Source organism: Scyliorhinus torazame, chromosome 16 (assembly GCF_047496885.1).
Source record: "Scyliorhinus torazame isolate Kashiwa2021f chromosome 16, sScyTor2.1, whole genome shotgun sequence".
NCBI lineage: Eukaryota > Metazoa > Chordata > Chondrichthyes > Carcharhiniformes > Scyliorhinidae > Scyliorhinus > Scyliorhinus torazame.
Window position 1 is genome coordinate 68021093 of NC_092722.1, and position 17690 is coordinate 68038782.

Consider the following 17690-nt stretch of genomic DNA (forward strand, 5'->3'; position numbering starts at 1 on the left):
CCCTTCTCGAACTTCCCATTCCCACCTGCCCCAAAGAACTGAGGCGATGCCTCGGGTTCTTTGCCTACTATGCCCAGTGGGTGCCCGAGTACGCTGAGAAGGCCCGACCCCTCCTCTGTTCCCCCTCATTCCCCCTCCCGCCCGAGGCCTGCCAGGCCTTCCACCTCCTAAAAACCGCTATCGCCAAAGCCGCCATGCATGCGGTAGACGAGTCTGCACCATTCCAAGTCGAGAGCGATGCCTCCGACTTTGCCCTGGGTGCCACCCTCAACCAGGCGGGCAGGCCCATCGTCTTCTTTTCCCGCACACTCCAAGGCCCCGAGATCCGCCACTCTTCTGTTGAGAAGGAAGCACAGGCCATAGTGGAAGCCGTCCGGCACTGGAGGCACTACCTGGCCGGAAAAACATTTACCCTCGTTACTGACCAACGATCAGTTGCGTTCATGTTCGACAACAAACAACGAGGTAAAATCAAAAATGATAAGGTATTACGGTGGAGGATCGAACTCTCCACCTACAATTATAGTATCTTATACCGGCCAGGTAAACTCAATGATCCTCCTGATGCCCTGTCCCGTAGTACTTGTGCCAACGCACAGGATGACCGACTGCAGGCACTACATAATGACCTCTGTCACCCGGGCGTCAGGCGGCTCTACCGCTACACCAAGGGCCACAACCTGCCCTTCTCAGTCGAGGAGGTCAAGGCTATGACTAGGGACTGCCAAGTCTGTGTGGAGTGCAAGCCGCAATTCTACAAGCCAGACAAGGCGCACCTAATCATGGCTACCCGCCCCTTTGAACGTCTCAGCATTGACTTCAAAGGGCCCCTCCCCACCCACAACCGCAACACGTACTTCCTCAATGTCATCGACGAGTACTCGCGGTTCCCCTTCGCCATTCCCTGCCCCGACACGACCTCCGCCAACGTCATCAAAGCGTTGCACGACCTCTTCACACTGTTTGGTTATCCCAATTACATTCACAGTGACCGGGGCGCCTCCTTCATGAGTGAGGAGCTGCGTCGGTACCTGCTCGCCAGGGACGTGGCCTCGAGCAGGACGACCAGTTACAACCCCCGGGGGAACGGACAGGTGGAGAGGGAGAACGCAACAGTTTGGAAGGCCGTGCTGCTAGCCCTCAAGTCCAAAGGCCTACCAGTCTCCCGTTGGCAGGAGGCCCTCCCGGCCGCACTCCACTCCATCCGGTCTCTTTTGTATACTGCAACGAATGCTACCCCTCATGAGCGGATGTTTCTCTTCTCCAGGAGATCGGCATCCGTGACATCGCTTCCGTCCTGGCTCCTGTCCCTGGGAGACGTCCTGCTCCGCAAGCACGTGCGGACCTCTAAGGCGGAGCCCCTGGTGGAGAGAGTCCGTCTCCACCACGCCAACCCACAGTACGCGTACATAGCGTACCCCGACGGGCGTGAGGAGACCATCTCCATCAAGGACCGGGCCCCCTCTGGGGCCCCTGCCGCCCCCGCCCCGCAACCTCCACCCCGCTCCCTCCCTGCTCCCGTCGATCCCTCGGCCTGTTACTACTCCGTGCCAGCCGCTGTCATCCCGCAGTTTCGCCTCGAGCCAGCCGAAGCGGTGGGGGATATCATGCCGCCTCGCGACCCACCACCACCGACCACACGGATACCGCCGGACACTACCTCAGCGCCGCAGCTCCGACGTTCAAAGAGATCGGCCAAACCCATCGTTCGTCTCAACCTCTGACGACACGGAACCTCCTGATGGACTCTGTTCGTTACTCCCTGTTTGTTCACTGTGTTGCTACTCCATATTTTCACCCCGGACTTCCTTCTAAACAAGGGGTGAATGTGGTGATACACCACTGTACTTCCCTAGCATTGTACATATTTATATAATGGTTGTGTGTAACATGGCCCTGTAATCCTGTGCATGGTATTGTGTATTGTACTGTAGCTCTGTAGAGGTTCGGTCACCTGTATGTAACCTGACCTGGCCACGGAGAGCTCCGCCTTGGCCACTCCCCCGGGAGTTAAGTATAAGACCCAGCTTCTGAGACCGGACCCATTTTGTCTGGGGTCGTCTGTGTCGGGTAAGCTTCCTATGTAGTGTATTAAAGCCTTGGTTAAAGTCTCACATGTCTTTGTGGTTCTTGACGCTTAGTGCATCAGTGTATGAGTGGTGTATCAGAGTGCTCTCTGTGTGAGTGGTGTATCAGAGTGCTCTCTGTGTGAGTGCTGTAACAGAGTGCTCTCTGTGTGAGTGCTGTATTAAAGTGCTCTCTATGTGAGTGCTGTATCAGAGTGCTCTCTGTGTGAATGCTGTCTCAGAGTGCTCTCTGTGTGAGTGCTGTATCAGAGTGCTATCTGTGTGAGTGCTGTGTTAGAGTGCTCTCTTTGTGAGTGCTGTATCAGAGTGCTCTCTGTGTGAGTGCTGTAAGAGAGTGCTCTCTGTGTGAGTGCTGTATTAGAGTGCTCTCAGTGTGAGCGCTGTATCAGAGTGCTATCTGTGTGAGTGCTGAATCAGAGTGCTCTCTGTGTGAGTGCTGTGTTAGAGTGCTCTCTGTGATTGTGCTGTATCAGAGTGCTCTCAGTGTGAGTGCTGTATCAGAGTGCTCTCTGTGTGAGTGCTGTACCAGAGTGCTCTCTGTGTGAGTGCTGTATCAGAGTGTTCTCTGTGTGAGTGCTGTGTTAGAGTGCTCTCTGTGTAAGTGGTGTATCAGAGTGCTCTCTGTGTGAGTGCAGTATCAGAGTGCTCTCTGTGTGAGTGGTGTATCACAGTGCTCTCTGTGTGAGTGCTGTGTTAGAGTGCTCTCTGTGAATGTGCTGTGTCAGAGTGCTCTCTGTGTGAGTGCTGTATGACAGTGCTCTCTGTGTGAGTGCTGTATCAGAGTGCTCGCTGTGTGAGTGCTGTGTTAGAGTGCTCTCTGTGTGAGTGGTGTATCAGAGTGCTCTCTGTGTGAGTGGTGTATCAGAGTGCTCTCTGTGTGAGTGCTGTATCAGAGTGCTCTCTGTGTGAGTGCTGTGTTAGAGTGCTCTCTGTGTGAGTGCTGTATCAGAGTGCTCTCTGTGTGAGTGCTGTATCAGAGTTTCTCTGTGTGAGTGCTGTGTTAGAGTGCTCTCTGTGTGAGTGGTGTATCAGAGTGCTCTCTGTGTGTGTGCTGTATCAGGGTGCTCTCTGTGTGAGTGGTGTATCAGAGTGCTCTCTGTGTGTGTGGTGTATCAGAGTGCTCTCTGTGTGAGTGCTGTGTAAGAGTGCTCTCTGTGAATGTGCTGTATCAGAGTGCTCTCAGTGTGAGTGCTGTATCAGAGTGCTCTCTGTGTGAGTGCTGTATGACAGTGCTCTCTGTGTGAGTGCTGTATCAGAGTGCTCGCTGTGTGAGTGCTGTGTTAGAGTGCTCTCTGTGTGAGTGGTGTATCAGAGTGCTCTCTGTGTGAGTGCTGTATCAGAGTGCTCTCTGTGTGAGTGCTGTGTTAGAGTGCTCTCTGTGTGAGTGCTGTATCAGAGTGCTCTCTGTGTGAGTGCTGTATCAGAGTTTCTCTGTGTGAGTGCTGTGTTAGAGTGCTCTCTGTGTGAGTGCTGTATCAGAGTGCTCTCAGTGTGAGTGCTGTATCAGAGTGCTCTCTGTGTGAGTGCTGTATCAGAGTGTTCTCTGTGTGAGTGCTGTATCAGAGTGCTCTTTGTGGGAGTGCTGTGTTAGAGTGCTCTCTGTGTGAGTGGTGTATCAGAGTGCTCTCTGTGTGAGTGCTGTGTCAGAGTGCTCTCTGTGTGAGTGGTGTATCAGTGTGCTCTCTGTGTGAGTGCTGTATCAGAGTGCTCTCTGTGTGAGTGCTGTATTAGAGTGCTCTCTGTGTGAGTGCTGTGTTAGAGTGCTCTCTGTGTGAGTGCTGTGTTAGAGTGCTCTCTGTGTGAGTGCTGTATCAGAGTGCTCTTTGTGGGAGTGCTGTGTTAGAGTGCTCTCTGTGTGAGTGGTGTATCAGAGTGCTCTCTGTGTGAGTGCTGTATCAGAGTGCTCTCTGTGTGAGTGCTGTGTCAGAGTGCTCTCTGTGTGAGTGGTGTATCAGTGTGCTCTCTGTGTGAGTGCTGTATCAGAGTGCTCTCTGTGTGAGTGCTGTATTAGAGTGCTCTCTGTGTGAGTGCTGTGTTAGAGTGCTCTCTGTGTGAGTGCTGTGTTAGAGTGCTCTCTGTCTGAGTGGTGTATCAGAGTGCTCTCTGTGTGAGTGCTATATCAAAATGCTCTCTGTGTGAGTGGTGTATCAGAGTGCTCTCTGTGTGAGGGCTGTATCAGAGTGCTCTCTGTGTGCGGGCTGTATTAGAGTGCTCTCTGTGTGAGTGCTGTATCATAATGCTCTCTGTGTGAGTGCTGTATGACAGTGCTCTCTGTGTGAGTGCTGTGTTCGAGTGCTCTCTGTGTGAGTGGTGTATCAGAGTGCTCTCTGTGTGAGTGGTGTATCAGAGTGCTCTCTGTGTGAGTGCTGTATCAGAGTGCTCTCTGTGTGAGTGCTGTATCAGAGTGTTCTCTGTGTGAGTGACGTATCAGAGTGCTCTCTGTGTGAGTGCTGTATCAGAGTGTTCTCTGTGTGAGTGCTGTGTTAGAGTGCTCTCTGTGTGAGTGCTGTATAAGAATGCTCTCAGTGTGAGTGCTGTGTTAGAGTGCTCTCTGTGTGAGTGCTATATCAGAGTGCTCTCTGTGTGAGTGCTGTATCAGAGTGCTCTCTGTGTGAGTGCTGTATCAGAGTGCTCTCTGTGTGAGTGCTGTATCAGAGTGCTCTCTGTGTGAGTGCTGTGTCAGAGTGCCCTCTGTGTGAGTGCTGTGTTAGTGTGCGCTCTGTGTGAGTGGTGTATCAGAGTGCTCTCTGTGTGAGTGCTGTGTTAGAGTGCTCTCTGTGAATGTGCTGTATCACAGTGCTCTCTGTGTGAGTGCTGTGTTAGAGTGCTCTCTGTGTGAGTGGTGTATCAGAGTGCTCTCTGTGTGAGTGCTGTATCAGGGTGCTCTCTGTGTGAGTGGTGTATCAGAGTGCTCTCTGTGTGAGTGCTGTGTTAGAGAGCTTTATGTGAATGTGCCGTATCAGAGTGCTCTCTGTGTGAGTGCTGTGTTAGAGTGCTCTCTGTGTGAGTGCTGTATCAGAGTGCTCTCTGTGTGAGAGGTGTATCAGAATGCTCTCTGTGTGAGTGCTGTATCAGAGTGTTCTGTCTGTGAGTGCTGTGTTAGAGTGCTCTCTGTGTGAGAGGTGTATCAGAGTGCTCTCTGTGTGAGTGCTCTATCAGAGTGCTCTCTGTGTGAGTGCTGTATCAGAGTGCTCTCTGTGTGAGTGCTGTGTTAGAGTGCTCTCTGTGTGAGTCCTGTATCAGAGTTCTCTCTGTTTGAGTGGTGTATCAGAGTGCTCTCTGTGTGAGTGCTGTATCAGAGTGCTCTCTGTGTGAGTGCTGTATCAGAGTGCTCTCTGTGTGAGTGCTGTATCAGAGTGCTCTCTGTGTGAGTGCCGTATCAGAGTGCTCTCTGTGTGAGTGGTGTATCAGAGTGCTCTCTGTGAATATACTGTATCAGAGTGCTCTCTGTGTGAGTGGTGTATCAGAGTGTGCTCTGTGAATGTGCTGTATCAGAGTGCTCTCTGTGTGAGTGCTGTATCAGAGTGCTCTCTGTGTGAGTGCTCTATCAGAGTGCTCTCTGTGAATGAGCTGTATCAGAGTGCTCCCTGTGTGAGTGCTGTATCAGAGTGTTCTCTGTGTAAGTGGTGTATCAGAGTGCTCTCTGTGTGAGTGCTGTATCAGAGTGCTCTCTGTGTGAGTGGTGTATCAGAGTGCTCTCTGCGTGAGTGCTGTATCAGAGTGCTCTCTGTGTGAGTGCTGTGTTAGAGTGCTCTCTGTGAATGTGCTGTGTCAGAGTGCGCTCAGTGTGAGTGCTGTATCAGAGTGCGCTCTGTGTGAGTGCTGTGTTAGAGTGCTCTCTGTGAATGTGCTGTATCAGAGTGATCTCTGTGTGAGTGCTGTATTAGAGCGCTCTCTGTGTGAGTGCTGTGTTAGAGTGCTCTCTGTGTGAGTGGTGTATCAGTGTGCTCTCTGTGTGAGTGCTGTATCAGAGTGCTCTCTGTGTGAGTGCTGTATTAGAGTGCTCTCTGTGTGAGTGCTGTGTTAGAGTGCTCTCTGTGTGAGTGCTGTGTTAGAGTGCTCTCTGTGTGAGTGGTGTATCAGAGTGCTCTCTGTGTGAGTGCTATATCAAAATGCTCTCTGTGTGAGTGGTGTATCAGAGTGCTCTCTGTGTGAGGGCTGTATCAGAGTGCTCTCTGTGTGAGGGCTGTATTAGAGTGCTCTCTGTGTGAGTGCTGTATCATAATGCTCTCTGTGTGAGTGCTGTATGACAGTGCTCTCTGTGTGAGTGCTTTGTTCGAGTGCTCTCTGTGTGAGTGGTGTATCAGAGTGCTCTCTGTGTGAGTGGTGTATCAGAGTGCTCTCTGTGTGAGTGCTGTATCAGAGTGCTCTCTGTGTGAGTGCTGTATCAGAGTGTTCTCTGTGTGAGTGACGTATCAGAGTGCTCTCTGTGTGAGTGCTGTATCAGAGTGTTCTCTGTGTGAGTGCTGTGTTAGAGTGCTCTCTGTGTGAGTGCTGTATCAGAATGCTCTCAGTGTGAGTGCTGTGTTAGAGTGCTCTCTGTGTGAGTGCTATATCAGAGTGCTCTCTGTGTGAGTGCTGTATCAGAGTGCTCTCTGTGTGAGTGCTGTATCAGAGTGCTCTCTGTGTGAGTGCTGTATCAGAGTGCTCTCTGTGTGAGTGCTGTGTCAGAGTGCCCTCTGTGTGAGTGCTGTGTTAGTGTGCGCTCTGTGTGAGTGGTGTATCAGAGTGCTCTCTGTGTGAGTGCTGTGTTAGAGTGCTCTCTGTGAATGTGCTGTATCACAGTGCTCTCTGTGTGAGTGCTGTGTTAGAGTGCTCTCTGTGTGAGTGGTGTATCAGAGTGCTCTCTGTGTGAGTGCTGTATCAGGGTGCTCTCTGTGTGAGTGGTGTATCAGAGTGCTCTCTGTGTGAGTGCTGTGTTAGAGAGCTTTATGTGAATGTGCCGTATCAGAGTGCTCTCTGTGTGAGTGCTGTGTTAGAGTGCTCTCTGTGTGAGTGCTGTATCAGAGTGCTCTCTGTGTGAGAGGTGTATCAGAATGCTCTCTGTGTGAGTGCTGTATCAGAGTGTTCTGTCTGTGAGTGCTGTGTTAGAGTGCTCTCTGTGTGAGAGGTGTATCAGAGTGCTCTCTGTGTGAGTGCTCTATCAGAGTGCTCTCTGTGTGAGTGCTGTATCAGAGTGCTCTCTGTGTGAGTGCTGTGTTAGAGTGCTCTCTGTGTGAGTCCTGTATCAGAGTTCTCTCTGTGTGAGTGGTGTATCAGAGTGCTCTCTGTGTGAGTGCTGTATCAGAGTGCTCTCTGTGTGAGTGCTGTATCAGAGTGCTCTCTGTGTGAGTGCTGTATCAGAGTGCTCTCTGTGTGAGTGGTGTATCAGAGTGCTCTCTGTGTGAGTGGTGTATCAGAGTGCTCTCTGTGTGAGTGCTGTATCAGAGTGCTCTCTGTGTGAGTGCTGTATCAGAGTGCTCTCTGTGTGAGTGACGTATCAGAGTGCTCTCTGTGTGAGTGCTGTATCAGAGTGTTCTCTGTGTGAGTGCTGTGTTAGAGTGCTCTCTGTGTGAGTGCTGTATCAGAATGCTCTCAGTGTGAGTGCTGTGTTAGAGTGCTCTCTGTGTGAGTGCTATATCAGAGTGCTCTCTGTGTGAGTGCTGTATCAGAGTGCTCTCTGTGTGAGTGCTGTATCAGAGTGCTCTCTGTGTGAGTGCTGTATCAGAGTGCTCTCTGTGTGAGTGCTGTGTCAGAGTGCCCTCTGTGTGAGTGCTGTGTTAGTGTGCGCTCTGTGTGAGTGGTGTATCAGAGTGCTCTCTGTGTGAGTGCTGTGTTAGAGTGCTCTCTGTGAATGTGCTGTATCACAGTGCTCTCTGTGTGAGTGCTGTGTTAGAGTGCTCTCTGTGTGAGTGGTGTATCAGAGTGCTCTCTGTGTGAGTGCTGTATCAGGGTGCTCTCTGTGTGAGTGGTGTATCAGAGTGCTCTCTGTGTGAGTGTTGTGTTAGAGAGCTTTATGTGAATGCCGTATCAGAGTGCTCTCTGTGTGAGTGCTGTGTTAGAGTGCTCTCTGTGTGAGTGCTGTATCAGAGTGCTCTCTGTGTGAGAGGTGTATCAGAATGCTCTCTGTGTGAGTGCTGTATCAGAGTGTTCTGTCTGTGAGTGCTGTGTTAGAGTGCTCTCTGTGTGAGAGGTGTATCAGAGTGCTCTCTGTGTGAGTGCTCTATCAGAGTGGTCTCTGTGTGAGTGCTGCATCAGAGTGCTCTCTGTGTGAGTGCTGTGTTAGAGTGCTCTCTGTGTGAGTCCTGTATCAGAGTTCTCTCTGTGTGAGTGCTGTATCAGAGTGCTCTCTGTGTGAGTGCTGTATCAGAGTGCTCTCTGTGTGAGTGCTGTATCAGAGTGCTCTCTGTGTGTGTGCTGTATCAGAGTGCTCTCTGTGTGAGTGCCGTATCAGAGTGCTCTCTGTGTGAGTGGTGTATCAGAGTGCTCTCTGTGAATATACTGTATCAGAGTGCTCTCTGTGTGAGTGGTGTATCAGAGTGTGCTCTGTGAATGTGCTGTATCAGAGTGCTCTCTGTGTGAGTGCTGTATCAGAGTGCTCTCTGTGTGAGTGCTCTATCAGAGTGCTCTCTGTGAATGAGCTGTATCAGAGTGCTCCCTGTGTGAGTGCTGTATCAGAGTGTTCTCTGTGTAAGTGGTGTATCAGAGTGCTCTCTGTGTGAGTGCTGTATCAGAGTGCTCTCTGTGTGTGTGGTGTATCAGAGTGCTCTCAGTGTGAGTGCTGTATCAGAGTGCTCTCTGTGTGAGTGCTGTGTTAGAGTGCTCTCTGTGAATGTGCTGTATCAGAGTGATCTCTGTGTGAGTGCTGTATTAGAGCGCTCTCTGTGTGAGTGCTGTGTTAGAGTGCTCTCTGTGTGAGTGGTGTATCAGAGTGCTCTCTGTGTGAGTGCTGTATCTGAGTGCTCTCTGTGTGAGTGCTGTATTAGAGTGCTCTCTGTGTGAGTGCTGTGTTAGAGTGCTCTCTGTGTGAGTGGTGTATCAGAGTGCTCTCTGTGTGAGTGCTGTGTTAGAGTGCTCTCTGTGTGAGTGCTATATCAGAATGCTCTCTGTGTGAGTGGTGTATCAGAGTGCTCTCTGTGTGAGGGCTGTATTAGAGTGCTCTCTGTGTGAGTGCTGTATCAGAGTGCTCTCTGTGTGAGTGCTGTGTTAGAGTGCTCTCTGTGCGAGTGGTGTATCAGAGTGCTCACTGTGTGAGTGCTGTATCAGAGTGCTCTCTGTGTGAGTGCTGTATCAGAGTGCTCTCTGTGTGAGTGCTGTATCAGAGTGCTCTCTGTGTGAGTGCTGTAACAGAGTGCTCTCTGTGTGACTGCTGTATCAGAATGCTCTCTGTGTGAGAGGTGTATCAGAGTGCTCTCTGTGTGAGGGCTGTATTAGAGTGCTCTCTGTGTGAGTGCTGTATCAGAGTGCGCTCTGTGTGAGTGCTGTATCAGAGTGCTCTCTGTGTGAGTGCTGTATCAGAGTGCTCTCTGTGTGAGTGCTGTATCAGAGTGCTCTCTGTGTGAGTGCTATGTTAGAGTGCTCTCTGTGAATGTGCTGTATCAGAGTGCTCTCTGTGTGAGTGCTGTATCAGAGTGCTCTCTGTGTGAGTGCTGTATCAGAGTGCTCTCTGTGTGAGTGCTGTGTCAGAGTGCCCTCTGTGTGAGTGCTGTGTTAGTGTGCGCTCTGTGTGAGTGGTGTATCAGAGTGCTCTCTGTGTGAGTGCTGTGTTAGAGTGCTCTCTGTGAATGTGCTGTATCACAGTGCTGTCTGTGTGAGTGCTGTGTTAGAGTGCTCTCTGTGTGAGTGGTGTATCAGAGTGCTCTCTGTGTGAGTGCTGTATCAGGGTGCTCTCTGTGTGAGTGGTGTATCAGAGTGCTCTCTGTGTGAGTGCTGTGTTAGAGAGCTTTATGTGAATGTGCCGTATCAGAGTGCTCTCTGTGTGAGTGCTGTGTTAGAGTGCTCTCTGTGTGAGTGCTGTATCAGAGTGCTCTCTGTGTGAGAGGTGTATCAGAATGCTCTCTGTGTGAGTGCTGTATCAGAGTGTTCTGTCTGTGACTGCTGTGTTAGAGTGCTCTCTGTGTGAGAGGTGTATCAGAGTGCTCTCTGCGTGAGTGCTCTATCAGAGTGCTCTCTGTGTGAGTGCTGTATCAGAGTGCTCTCTGTGTGAGTGCTGTGTTAGAGTGCTCTCTGTGTGAGTCCTGTATCAGAGTTCTCTCTGTGTGAGTGGTGTATCAGAGTGCTCTCTGTGTGAGTGCTGTATCAGAGTGCTCTCTGTGTGAGTGCTGTATCAGAGTGCTCTCTGTGTGAGTGCTGTATCAGAGTGCTCTCTGTGTGAGTGCCGTATCAGAGTGCTCTCTGTGTGAGTGGTGTATCAGAGTGCTCTCTGTGAATATACGGTATCAGAGTGCTCTCTGTGTGAGTGGTGTATCAGAGTGCGCTCTGTGAATGTGCTGTATCAGAGTGCTCTCTGTGTGAGTGCTGTGTTAGAGTGCTCTCTGTGTGAGTCCTGTATCAGAGTTCTCTCTGGGTGAGTGGTGTATCAGAGTGCTCTCTGTGTGAGTGCTGTATCAGAGTGCTCTCTGTGTGAGTGCTGTATCAGAGTGCTCTCTGTGTGAGTGCTGTATCAGAGTGCTCTCTGTGTGAGTGCTGTGTTAGAGTGCTCTCTGTGTGAGTGCTGTGTCAGAGTGCTCTCTGTGTGAGTGGTGTATCAGAGTGCTCTCTGTGGGGGTGAGTGGTGTATCAGAGTGCGCTCTGTGAATGTGCTGTATCAGAGTGCTCTCTGTGTGAGTGCTGTATCAGAGTGCTCTCTGTGTGAGTGGTGTATCAGAGTGCTCTCTGTGAATGTGCTGTATCAGAGTGCTCCCTGTGTGAGTGCTGTATCAGAGTGTTCTCTGTGTAAGTGGTGTATCAGAGTGCTCTCTGTGTGAGTGCTGTATCAGAGTGCTCTCTGTGTGAGTGGTGTATCAGAGTGCTCTCTGTGTGAGTGCTGTATCAGAGTGCTCTCTGTGTGAGTGGTGTATCAGAGTTCTCTCTGCGTGAGTGCTGTATCAGAGTGCTCTCTGTGTGAGTGCTGTGTTAGAGTGCTCTCTGTGAATGTGCTGTGTCAGAGTGCGCTCAGTGTGAGTGCTGTATCAGAGTGCGCTCTGTGTGAGTGCTGTGTTAGAGTGCTCTCTGTGAATGTGCTGTATCAGAGTGATCTCTGTGTGAGTGCTGTATTAGAGCGCTCTCTGTGTGAGTGCTGTGTTAGAGTGCTCTCTGTGTGAGTGGTGTATCAGTGTGCTCTCTGTGTGAGTGGTGTATCAGAGTGCTCTCTGTGAATATACTGTATCAGAGTGCTCTCTGTGTGAGTGGTGTATCAGAGTGTGCTCTGTGAATGTGCTGTATCAGAGTGCTCTCTGTGTGAGTGCTGTATCAGAGTGCTCTCTGTGTGAGTGCTCTATCAGAGTGCTCTCTGTGAATGAGCTGTATCAGAGTGCTCCCTGTGTGAGTGCTGTATCAGAGTGTTCTCTGTGTAAGTGGTGTATCAGAGTGCTCTCTGTGTGAGTGCTGTATCAGAGTGCTCTCTGTGTGAGTGGTGTATCAGAGTGCTCTCAGTGTGAGTGCTGTATCAGAGTGCTCTCTGTGTGAGTGCTGTGTTAGAGTGCTCTCTGTGAATGTGCTGTATCAGAGTGATCTCTGTGTGAGTGCTGTATTAGAGCGCTCTCTGTGTGAGTGCTGTGTTAGAGTGCTCTCTGTGTGAGTGGTGTATCAGAGTGCTCTCTGTGTGAGTGCTGTATCTGAGTGCTCTCTGTGTGAGTGCTGTATTAGAGTGCTCTCTGTGTGAGTGCTGTGTTAGAGTGCTCTCTGTGTGAGTGGTGTATCAGAGTGCTCTCTGTGTGAGTGCTGTGTTAGAGTGCTCTCTGTGTGAGTGCTATATCAGAATGCTCTCTGTGTGAGTGGTGTATCAGAGTGCTCTCTGTGTGAGGGCTGTATTAGAGTGCTCTCTGTGTGAGTGCTGTATCAGAGTGCTCTCTGTGTGAGTGCTGTGTTAGAGTGCTCTCTGTGTGAGTGGTGTATCAGAGTGCTCACTGTGTGAGTGCTGTATCAGAGTGCTCTCTGTGTGAGTGCTGTATCAGAGTGCTCTCTGTGTGAGTGCTGTATCAGAGTGCTCTCTGTGTGAGTGCTGTAACAGAGTGCTCTCTGTGTGACTGCTGTATCAGAATGCTCTCTGTGTGAGAGGTGTATCAGAGTGCTCTCTGTGTGAGGGCTGTATTAGAGTGCTCTCTGTGTGAGTGCTGTATCAGAGTGCTCTCTGTGTGAGTGCTGTATCAGAGTGCTCTCTGTGTGAGTGCTGTATCAGAGTGCTCTCTGTGTGAGTGCTGTATCAGAGTGCTCTCTGTGTGAGTGCTATGTTAGAGTGCTCTCTGTGAATGTGCTGTATCAGAGTGCTCTCTGTGTGAGTGCTGTATCAGAGTGCTCTCTGTGTGAGTGCTGTATCAGAGTGCTCTCTGTGTGAGTGCTGTGTCAGAGTGCCCTCTGTGTGAGTGCTGTGTTAGTGTGCGCTCTGTGTGAGTGGTGTATCAGAGTGCTCTCTGTGTGAGTGCTGTGTTAGAGTGCTCTCTGTGAATGTGCTGTATCACAGTGCTGTCTGTGTGAGTGCTGTGTTAGAGTGCTCTCTGTGTGAGTGGTGTATCAGAGTGCTCTCTGTGTGAGTGCTGTATCAGGGTGCTCTCTGTGTGAGTGGTGTATCAGAGTGCTCTCTGTGTGAGTGCTGTGTTAGAGAGCTTTATGTGAATGTGCCGTATCAGAGTGCTCTCTGTGTGAGTGCTGTGTTAGAGTGCTCTCTGTGTGAGTGCTGTATCAGAGTGCTCTCTGTGTGAGAGGTGTATCAGAATGCTCTCTGTGTGAGTGCTGTATCAGAGTGTTCTGTCTGTGACTGCTGTGTTAGAGTGCTCTCTGTGTGAGAGGTGTATCAGAGTGCTCTCTGTGTGAGTGCTCTATCAGAGTGCTCTCTGTGTGAGTGCTGTATCAGAGTGCTCTCTGTGTGAGTGCTGTGTTAGAGTGCTCTCTGTGTGAGTCCTGTATCAGAGTTCTCTCTGTGTGAGTGGTGTATCAGAGTGCTCTCTGTGTGAGTGCTGTATCAGAGTGCTCTCTGTGTGAGTGCTGTATCAGAGTGCTCTCTGTGTGAGTGCTGTATCAGAGTGCTCTCTGTGTGAGTGCCGTATCAGAGTGCTCTCTGTGTGAGTGGTGTATCAGAGTGCTCTCTGTGAATATACGGTATCAGAGTGCTCTCTGTGTGAGTGGTGTATCAGAGTGCGCTCTGTGAATGTGCTGTATCAGAGTGCTCTCTGTGTGAGTGCTGTGTTAGAGTGCTCTCTGTGTGAGTCCTGTATCAGAGTTCTCTCTGGGTGAGTGGTGTATCAGAGTGCTCTCTGTGTGAGTGCTGTATCAGAGTGCTCTCTGTGTGAGTGCTGTATCAGAGTGCTCTCTGTGTGAGTGCTGTATCAGAGTGCTCTCTGTGTGAGTGCTGTGTTAGAGTGCTCTCTGTGTGAGTGCTGTGTCAGAGTGCTCTCTGTGTGAGTGGTGTATCAGAGTGCTCTCTGTGGGGGTGAGTGGTGTATCAGAGTGCGCTCTGTGAATGTGCTGTATCAGAGTGCTCTCTGTGTGAGTGCTGTATCAGAGTGCTCTCTGTGTGAGTGGTGTATCAGAGTGCTCTCTGTGAATGTGCTGTATCAGAGTGCTCCCTGTGTGAGTGCTGTATCAGAGTGTTCTCTGTGTAAGTGGTGTATCAGAGTGCTCTCTGTGTGAGTGCTGTATCAGAGTGCTCTCTGTGTGAGTGGTGTATCAGAGTGCTCTCTGTGTGAGTGCTGTATCAGAGTGCTCTCTGTGTGAGTGCTGTGTTAGAGAGCTTTATGTGAATGTGCCGTATCAGAGTGCTCTCTGTGTGAGTGCTGTGTTAGAGTGCTCTCTGTGTGAGTGCTGTATCAGAGTGCTCTCTGTGTGAGAGGTGTATCAGAATGCTCTCTGTGTGAGTGCTGTATCAGAGTGTTCTGTCTGTGACTGCTGTGTTAGAGTGCTCTCTGTGTGAGAGGTGTATCAGAGTGCTCTCTGTGTGAGTGCTCTATCAGAGTGCTCTCTGTGTGAGTGCTGTATCAGAGTGCTCTCTGTGTGAGTGCTGTGTTAGAGTGCTCTCTGTGTGAGTCCTGTATCAGAGTTCTCTCTGTGTGAGTGGTGTATCAGAGTGCTCTCTGTGTGAGTGCTGTATCAGAGTGCTCTCTGTTTGAGTGCTGTATCAGAGTGCTCTCTGTGTGAGTGCTGTATCAGAGTGCTCTCTGTGTGAGTGCCGTATCAGAGTGCTCTCTGTGTGAGTGGTGTATCAGAGTGCTCTCTGTGAATATACGGTATCAGAGTGCTCTCTGTGTGAGTGGTGTATCAGAGTGCGCTCTGTGAATGTGCTGTATCAGAGTGCTCTCTGTGTGAGTGCTGTGTTAGAGTGCTCTCTGTGTGAGTCCTGTATCAGAGTTCTCTCTGGGTGAGTGGTGTATCAGAGTGCTCTCTGTGTGAGTGCTGTATCAGAGTGCTCTCTGTGTGAGTGCTGTATCAGAGTGCTCTCTGTGTGAGTGCTGTATCAGAGTGCTCTCTGTGTGAGTGCTGTGTTAGAGTGCTCTCTGTGTGAGTGCTGTGTCAGAGTGCTCTCTGTGTGAGTGGTGTATCAGAGTGCTCTCTGTGGGGGTGAGTGGTGTATCAGAGTGCGCTCTGTGAATGTGCTGTATCAGAGTGCTCTCTGTGTGAGTGCTGTATCAGAGTGCTCTCTGTGTGAGTGGTGTATCAGAGTGCTCTCTGTGAATGTGCTGTATCAGAGTGCTCCCTGTGTGAGTGCTGTATCAGAGTGTTCTCTGTGTAAGTGGTGTATCAGAGTGCTCTCTGTGTGAGTGCTGTATCAGAGTGCTCTCTGTGTGAGTGGTGTATCAGAGTGCTCTCTGTGTGAGTGCTGTATCAGAGTGCTCTCTGTGTGAGTGGTGTATCAGAGTGCTCACTGTGTGAGTGCTGTATCAGAGTGCTCTCTGTGTGAGTGCTGTATCAGAGTGCTCTCTGTGTGAGTGCTGTATCAGAGTGCTCTCTGTGTGAGTGCTGTAACAGAGTGCTCTCTGTGTGACTGCTGTATCAGAATGCTCTCTGTGTGAGTGCTGTATCAGAGTGCTCTCTGTGTGAGTGCTGTATCAGAGTGCTCTCTGTGTGAGTGCTGTGTCAGAGTGCCCTCTGTGTGAGTGCTGTGTTAGTGTGCGCTCTGTGTGAGTGGTGTATCAGAGTGCTCTCTGTGTGAGTGCTGTGTTAGAGTGCTTTATGTGAATGTGCCGTATCAGAGTGCTCTCTGTGTGAGTGCTGTGTTAGAGTGCTCTCTGTGTGAGTGCTGTATCAGAGTGCTCTCTGTGTGAGTGCTGTATCAGAATGCTCTCTGTGTGAGTGCTGTATCAGAGTGTTCTGTCTGTGACTGCTGTGTTAGAGTGCTCTCTGTGTGAGAGGTGTATCAGAGTGCTCTCTGCGTGAGTGCTCTATCAGAGTGCTCTCTGTGTGAGTGCTGTATCAGAGTGCTCTCTGTGTGAGTGCTGTGTTAGAGTGCTCTCTGTGTGAGTCCTGTATCAGAGTTCTCTCTGTGTGAGTGGTGTATCAGAGTGCTCTCTGTGTGAGTGCTGTATCAGAGTGCTCTCTGTGTGAGTGCTGTATCAGAGTGCTCTCTGTGTGAGTGCCGTATCAGAGTGCTCTCTGTGTGAGTGGTGTATCAGAGTGCTCTCTGTGAATATACGGTATCAGAGTGCTCTCTGTGTGAGTGGTGTATCAGAGTGCGCTCTGTGAATGTGCTGTATCAGAGTGCTCTCTGTGTGAGTGCTGTGTTAGAGTGCTCTCTGTGTGAGTCCTGTATCAGAGTTCTCTCTGGGTGAGTGGTGTATCAGAGTGCTCTCTGTGTGAGTGCTGTATCAGAGTGCTCTCTGTGTGAGTGCTGTATCAGAGTGCTCTCTGTGTGAGTGCTGTATCAGAGTGCTCTCTGTGTGAGTGCTGTGTTAGAGTGCTCTCTGTGTGAGTGCTGTGTCAGAGTGCTCTCTGTGTGAGTGGTGTATCAGAGTGCTCTCTGTGGGGGTGAGTGGTGTATCAGAGTGCGCTCTGTGAATGTGCTGTATCAGAGTGCTCTCTGTGTGAGTGCTGTATCAGAGTGCTCTCTGTGTGAGTGGTGTATCAGAGTGCTCTCTGTGAATGTGCTGTATCAGAGTGCTCCCTGTGTGAGTGCTGTATCAGAGTGTTCTCTGTGTAAGTGGTGTATCAGAGTGCTCTCTGTGTGAGTGCTGTATCAGAGTGCTCTCTGTGTGAGTGGTGTATCAGAGTGCTCTCTGTGTGAGTGCTGTATCAGAGTGCTCTCTGTGTGAGTGGTGTATCAGAGTTCTCTCTGCGTGAGTGCTGTATCAGAGTGCTCTCTGTGTGAGTGCTGTGTCAGAGTGCGCTCAGTGTGAGTGCTGTATCAGAGTGCGCTCTGTGTGAGTGCTGTGTTAGAGTGCTCTCTGTGAATGTGCTGTATCAGAGTGATCTCTGTGTGAGTGCTGTATTAGAGCGCTCTCTGTGTGAGTGCTGTGTTAGAGTGCTCTCTGTGTGAGTGGTGTATCAGTGTGCTCTCTGTGTGAGTGGTGTATCAGAGTGCTCTCTGTGAATATACTGTATCAGAGTGCTCTCTGTGTGAGTGGTGTATCAGAGTGTGCTCTGTGAATGTGCTGTATCAGAGTGCTCTCTGTGTGAGTGCTGTATCAGAGTGCTCTCTGTGTGAGTGGTGTATCAGAGTGCTCTCAGTGTGAGTGCTGTATCAGAGTGCTCTCTGTGTGAGTGCTGTGTTAGAGTGCTCTCTGTGAATGTGCTGTATCAGAGTGATCTCTGTGTGAGTGCTGTATTAGAGCGCTCTCTGTGTGAGTGCTGTGTTAGAGTGCTCTCTGTGTGAGTGGTGTATCAGAGTGCTCTCTGTGTGAGTGCTGTATCTGAGTGCTCTCTGTGTGAGTGCTGTATTAGAGTGCTCTCTGTGTGAGTGCTGTGTTAGAGTGCTCTCTGTGTGAGTGGTGTATCAGAGTGCTCTCTGTGTGAGTGCTGTGTTAGAGTGCTCTCTGTGTGAGTGCTATATCAGAATGCTCTCTGTGTGAGTGGTGTATCAGAGTGCTCTCTGTGTGAGGGCTGTATTAGAGTGCTCTCTGTGTGAGTGCTGTATCAGAGTGCTCTCTGTGTGAGTGCTGTGTTAGAGTGCTCTCTGTGTGAGTGGTGTATCAGAGTGCTCACTGTGTGAGTGCTGTATCAGAGTGCTCTCTGTGTGAGTGCTGTATCAGAGTGCTCTCTGTGTGAGTGCTGTAACAGAGTGCTCTCTGTGTGACTGCTGTATCAGAATGCTCTCTGTGTGAGAGGTGTATCAGAGTGCTCTCTGTGTGAGGGCTGTATTAGAGTGCTCTCTGTGTGAGTGCTGTATCAGAGTGCTCTCTGTGTGAGTGCTGTATCAGAGTGCTCTCTGTGTGAGTGCTGTATCAGAGTGCTCTCTGTGTGAGTGCTGTATCAGAGTGCTCTCTGTGTGAGTGCTATGTT

The 17690-nt window shown here is 50.4% G+C and overlaps 1 protein-coding gene across 2 annotated transcripts in view; it reads left to right on the top strand.

The window, feature by feature from the left end:
* The window catches only part of LOC140392858 (ephrin type-B receptor 2), a 1067684-nt gene that overhangs the window by 929394 nt on the left and 120600 nt on the right, over nucleotides 1-17690 (top strand). The window lies entirely within an intron of this gene.